At 37.2% G+C, this 6,551-nt stretch overlaps 1 long non-coding RNA gene across 1 annotated transcript; it reads right to left on the bottom strand.

The window, feature by feature from the left end:
• Positions 1-1,453: 1,453 nt before the first annotated feature.
• On the bottom strand, positions 1,454-5,154 carry LOC122083363. The gene is made up of 3 exons (XR_006141633.1): positions 4,541-5,154; positions 2,202-4,443; positions 1,454-1,711 (listed from the first exon to the last, which is right to left on the bottom strand). It is a non-coding gene; the product is annotated as an uncharacterized LOC122083363 (long non-coding RNA).
• Between the last annotated feature and the right edge of the window lie 1,397 nt (positions 5,155-6,551).

Consider the following 6,551-nt stretch of genomic DNA (forward strand, 5'->3'; position numbering starts at 1 on the left):
TCCTTCCTCTTCTCTAATTAGGTTGCAAGATTCAGGAATTGTAACACAGCATAAACTCTTGAGCTAATGTATGTTGGTTACCATGGAAACATCTCAACTAATGAAAGCACAAGATAAAGAAAATTTGTTGTGTAATAATTCAGAGGACATAGTAAATAGTTAGAACCAAGACTATTCAATGCTAATGCAGATTTAGGATATAATTATGTGTCCTTGGGGTGAAAACTCAAACATCCCGTCATATATCATGGTTGTCAAGTTTTCATGCATGCAAGTAGATTTTTGCAATGATAAAATGAGCAAAGATGGAATGAATCATTATTACTTTCTCATATCCCCTTGTCTCTCACTTCCTCAATTTTACATTTACCTATCTCGACCCAACCTGACAATTGGAGATTCCATTTATCGAAATTTGGTATCCTCACTACCAAGGTAGCGGCTAGATTTTTAAATTCAATTACACCTACTAATTTGCATGGATTATCAAACAGGTGTACTTGCTCTTCACCATACTCACACTGGTGGCGGTTCTTTTAGAAACTCCACATCCATCCCAAGTTTAAGCTTTTCTTTTGGAGACTAATGCTCGAGGGGCTCCCGACTAGGGATGTTACCGGACAGTGGACCAATCTGGACACATCTTATGCCTTCTGCGAGACTCACCGTGAATCTATCTGGCATCTTTTCTTGTCCTGTGAGATCTCTAAGCGCATATGGGCTGCAAGCCCTTTGGAGCTACACACATTGTCCCTTTCTGCATCTTCTTTTCAATCTTTAATAATGTATTTCTTTAAGCACCTGCATCGAAATGGGGATGACCTGAAACGCTTCTTCTCTACCTTTGTTTTTCTTACTTTATTTGGTACTATAGAAATTAGATTCTCTTTCAAGGAAGCAAACTAAACCCTAAGCAAATTACAGACCACGCTTCCTGGTGGGTCTCTCAAATCCCAATGCCTATTCACTACAAGGAGGTGAATAATCAAATGACTCCACCGCTACTGAATCAATTATGCAGAATCCCCATTCTCAACAAACGAGTCATGATATGTGCTATTGCAAACACACCACAAATGAACAGTTGGGTTGTTTGCTTTATCTATCCATGGAAAATGTGTTTTACTAATAACTAATTACATAATGACAAGAGACATTTATGAGGGATGCGCAAGCACATTACTTTCTGGACTCTAGGAGGCTTCAAAAAGAAAGTGGGAAATAACCAAAGTATGGAGTAACAATCTTTTTTCGCTAGAACTAACTTTTGACCTTTCCTCTACATTTTGGCCATTAACTGTGGCTCCTATATTTTTGGATGTATATAAGCATTGGCAGCACTTAAATTTTTTATTTACATCAACTCGGGACATAGTTCTTACGTTAACTCACTATGTTTTTCGTTCGCTGCAAAGGAAGGAAATGATGTATTTAAATCACTGGGACAGTGGTAAGTAACTGATTTTTATTTATTGCAAGTTTTCTTCTTCTCGAAATGAGCAAAAAAAATAAAAAACAAAAAATGATAAATGATAAATTGACCAAGGGTGGTCCTGGTGTACCCAATGAGGCAGAGCATGAAGAAACGGGCGAGGTTGATTAGAAATCCATATCATCCAACAATAATTGATTAAAATTGTACATCAGAGGCAACTCAGAGTTGACGCATAGCAGCCTATCCAGTATGAGCTTCAATTTGTGAGGGGCTAATCTGTTCATCCAAGAAAAAGAATGCGTAAAGTCCAACAGGAAAACCATAATTAAATTTATCCTTTAATGATGTCTGATCTTATATCAATGTTGCAGAAACTGCAAACTAAGGCATCTTCTTTCTTATATAGCCTTGAAGCAAGAGAAACCTCAGTTAAAATTCGTCAGATGGTAAATATAAACCATAGAAACTACTGAGAAACATTTAAGTATAACAATCAAACGACCTGCCCCAAATGAGAACTGGAAAAGCACCAATCACTCCACCTATCCTATTAACGAACAAATAATAAAATGAAGAAATGGAAATAAGGTTTTACAGGGATTCCTACAACTTACATATCATGGACAACCTGCTCACCATGGCAACATGTTTTAAGCATTAACATTAAGCAAATCATGCACCGTGTAGAAATAAAGGTAAGATGCACAAGTTCAATAACCATCTCCACATTTTGAGAGTGAATAAGTTCAGAAATTATAAGGAATACCTTATTTCATGAACCACCAAATCAACCATCCAGATGATTCACTCAGCCAGACACCTCTAGCCAATCTCTGAGAGAAAATACATCCAAAAAAACCTCTAAGAGTGTGACATGAGCTACTGTCTTAAGAAGGTGATGATTTTTGCGAAGCCTGTATGGAATAAGTTTCAGGCTTGTTAAGGAATAATCCAAAGGTAGCCGAACTTTTCTTCAGAATTTTAACAGCCTCATTTGGTTTACCATTCTGCTCATAGCCTGATATCAAACCAGACCATGATACAATATCTCTAACTGGAGATTGATCAAATAGAAATCATGCAGAAGCCATACCACCTGCCTTGGCATACCCACATATCAACGATGTGAAAAAAAACCACATCCTTCTCTGGCATTTGATCAAACAGATTCCTTGCACCCATTAAGTCACCAGATTTCATACACCCAGCAATCATCGCATTTCAGGACACAAGATTCTGTTACCAAAAAAAAAAACTGCCCACTAGGTATCAACTAAATACCCATGAAATATAATAATATAACTAAATCTAACTTCCTGCCAATTGTTTGGAAGGATCTTGCACGTAGGTAGCACCATAACACTCTCTCCCCCTTACAAATTCCTTGTCCTCAAGGACTAGGAATAAGAGTCTTTTCTCTGTAAGTTACTGCAATCGCATAGTCACCATCAACGTCTCCTTGAAGCTTCTCATCATCAAGCTCGTACACCTCTATTAGAAACAACCGTTTTCACCGATAATTGGGGTAAATCGCTCATCACAGTTGTGATACAAACCTTGGTCCCCATGTTTTTGCATTTCTATTGGTGAAAGATGGTATAATGGCATTTTCCGTAGCCATGAATTTTTAAGGAAAAAAAGATGCCAAAGGTTTACGAGGTCACCCATATCTTTAGGCAACTCTCTAAGATTGGCGCACCCAAGTAAAATCAATGTTTGTAAATTGTACAAACTTCCAATTGAATTGGGTAACCACAAAATTTCCGAGAATGAGAGATCAAGAAGGCATAGATGTTTCAAATAACCCACGATTTAAAAAGTCAGTTAAACAAAAGACCCGTAGGAATTGGTGTGTAGTGGGGAAAATCGGCTTAACCTGCTTTCTGAAGAGTTTCTTAGAATATTTGAGAAGGGTGCGGAAGCTCTTCATTTCTTTGATGTCCCTAAAAGTTGCCGCCGCATTGTCATACGATAAGTGATGAGTTGCTGCAGAAAGTTTGGATGGCTTATCAGCGTCTCTCCTAAAACACATATCACCGGAGATAACTTGTGCTAAATCGTAGATGAGATCATGCATCACTTTGGATGATCCAGAAATTTTGGTTGCTTACTTTACGCCAAAACATTGTAATAAGTCATGATATGAATATCTATCATTATTCTAAAAAACTGTAATAGTCATAATCCCATTCATCACCACCACCTATCATAGCATTTCCAAATCAACTTGTATATTTTGTCATAAGGACGATTCTTAAATATGTCAAAGACTCTTTTTGGTTGCACAATACCTTCCGCCATCCTAATTTTACCAACTCAATCTTGTTGAATTCATAGTGACTGGAAAATAAACCACAATATGTGAAGCACCTCTTCAGATGTGGAGGAAGATGATGATAGCCAAAGATAAACCTTTACATTTCTTCAAAATTTGTTCCCCAAATACTTCCAGCTTTTCATTTGCATCGTCAAATAATAAATTTCCATCCATGAAAGCATGTCTTTTAACCATTGCCAAACAAGCATTATCTGAGAGAACTTTAAGATCATGATCATGATTGTTTGGATCAGTGCGCACAATTGATACACCCCTTTGTCCCTGTTATAACTAACACTTGCTTCATTATTTTGGTGGCGCTGCTTAAAGCATCCCATCTTCCATAGTTCTCATTCCTCATGTCATCATTATAAACAAGTTGAGCAAGGTTCGTCTTTCCAATTCCACCCATGCCTATTATGGAAAGCACCGAGAAATTACTACCAGTGTTACCCGGATCACTTAGAGTTTTGTATAATAGCAGCCATTTAACAATCTTCCATATATCTTCCTCTCTGCCAAAAACTTTAGAACTATTCATCAAAGAACTCGTCCGTGGCCTCTGACTGAATACCTTGGGCCTTGAGGACCCAGATGCTATGCTAGGATTCAAACCTAGAACAATACCTTCTTGGGCTATACCTTTTAAACTCTCATCTTCCCTTACTTTTGATCCAAACCTTCCAATTCCCTGCAAATTGATGCCATTAACCGCAAATTCTGCAGTAGATTTCAACAAAGAAGAAACACAAATTTCACTTGAGAGTAAGAGGAACAGAGTTAGTTACCTGTTGGGTTTGGCGAAGGTGGGTCTAATTTTCATATTTCAATTTCAGCCGTAGAACTTCAGTGGCAAACGCATCCAGTATGTCATCCACATCATAGAGAAGTTGTTTGAGGCCGTCGAGCCACACTATTACAGGAAAGCTGGTGAACTGCTTCACGTCAGCTTCATCAGATAAGCCCTGAATCATGTCTGACTTCTGTTTCAGTGACTTCACTTCGCCCAAGTCAGATCTCCCATCTACGAATGAAGTCCAGCAACTCAGGAGAGGAAAACCTGTTGACGGCCACCTGAAGGAAGGCGGAGCGAAAGGAACTTCCATATGACTGTCCCAAAGCCGTCATTTTTTTTTTTCTGAGAGAGAAAAAGATGTAAAGCAAAGAGAGGAAATGATCTTCGATGACAGCATATAAGCCCGTAAATACGCTCAAATTCGGCTCTACTCTATCATTATAAAACATAAAACGGGGATTATCAGAAGCAGAGGAAAAAGGAGGAGGTAGAAATTAATCTAAAAGCAAGAAAGATAACTCGATCAAGAAGCCAAGAACAGAACCAGAGCTCAGATCAGAGAGGCCGAGAGGGATTAAGGCTTCAGTTTGAGTATTACAAAAATACCTAAAATAGTCTCTCGTCTCTCACATTTTTTGACATTTGTACCCCTGATTTCCATCCACATCTGATCCTCTCCGATTCCCACATGTGTTACAAATAGGAGCAATTCCCCCTTTAATCTGATGACAAGTATCCGTATTAACGTGGACGGTCAAGATTAGTTAAGAGAAAACTGAGAACACGAATCTGGATCTGCAAAAACCCAACCTGGTCCGCGTCCTCTTCAAATCAAAAGCCTTCTTAATGTGTGTCTACAAAAACCCAACCTGATCCACGTCCTCTTCAAATCAAAAGCCTTCTTTAATGTGTAAATCCCTCTTTAATGGTTGACAAACGTGATCAAAAACACTTGAAGCATATCCTACGTAGGAGAATGAGTTGCAATGAGAGAGCAAAAACGAAGTATCCTCAATGCACTGGGCGTCACTGCTTTTACTTGAAATCTAGGTAGGGTAGGCCATAATTTTGTTCTTGAAATCCAAGTAATTGGATATAAGGGTGTCAAAACCTAGCCTGAATTCATAAAATCGATTGAAACAGATCGATAAAACTTGAATCCAACCAAATCAATCCTTATTAGATTGTTTTTGAACTGAGGTATATTGGGACTAGCTAAAAACCGATCCAAATTGAACCAACCAATATCTAAACCAAAACCAAACCGAATGAAACCGATAAAAGATAAATGATTATGAGATTATAAATTGGTGAATTGACCATCCATTTCTTACAATACTAGTGAGAAAATTTTTTAGTATAAGGAGAATTGTTACAAATCATTGAATATTAGGTTATGAATAGAGAAATTAATTGTATAATGTTTCCATTGATTTCCTTGTTCACTGTACAAAACTAGTTTAATAGTTAAATGAATGATTGGATAACAACATTCATTTTGTGATTTCAATATTAGATATCTTCTTAGTAATTTGTTATCCATTGGTTTCAATATTAGTTATCTTTCCCTTACAACAACGATAAACCATGATTTAATCATAAATTTAAAGTATTTTTTTATCAAATCTTGTCACTATAAGTTATGAATGTAATATTTCAGTATGGTTCAAGCCCAATAATAAATCGATTAAAACCAGTATTAACCCGATATTAAAAAACCAAAATCAACCGAAACCAAATTTGATTGAAATCGAAATCGACAGAAAACCGAAGTTCCTTAACGGATTGGTTTTGGTCTCCCTCATTCCTAGACCAAAACTGATTCAACCCGATCGAAACCGAACCAAACCAACCGATTGACACCTCTAATTGGACATAACGATATACTCTTCAAATGTTTAAATATGGATAAAGATCTAATATCTAAGACAAGGCTTCTAATTTTTCGATTATGCTTATCGAAATAAAAAACAATTTCTTCCAACAACTCAATAGCAAAACAA

The sequence above is a fragment of the Macadamia integrifolia genome, chromosome 1 (genome assembly GCF_013358625.1).
Source record: "Macadamia integrifolia cultivar HAES 741 chromosome 1, SCU_Mint_v3, whole genome shotgun sequence".
Taxonomy (NCBI): domain Eukaryota; kingdom Viridiplantae; phylum Streptophyta; class Magnoliopsida; order Proteales; family Proteaceae; genus Macadamia; species Macadamia integrifolia.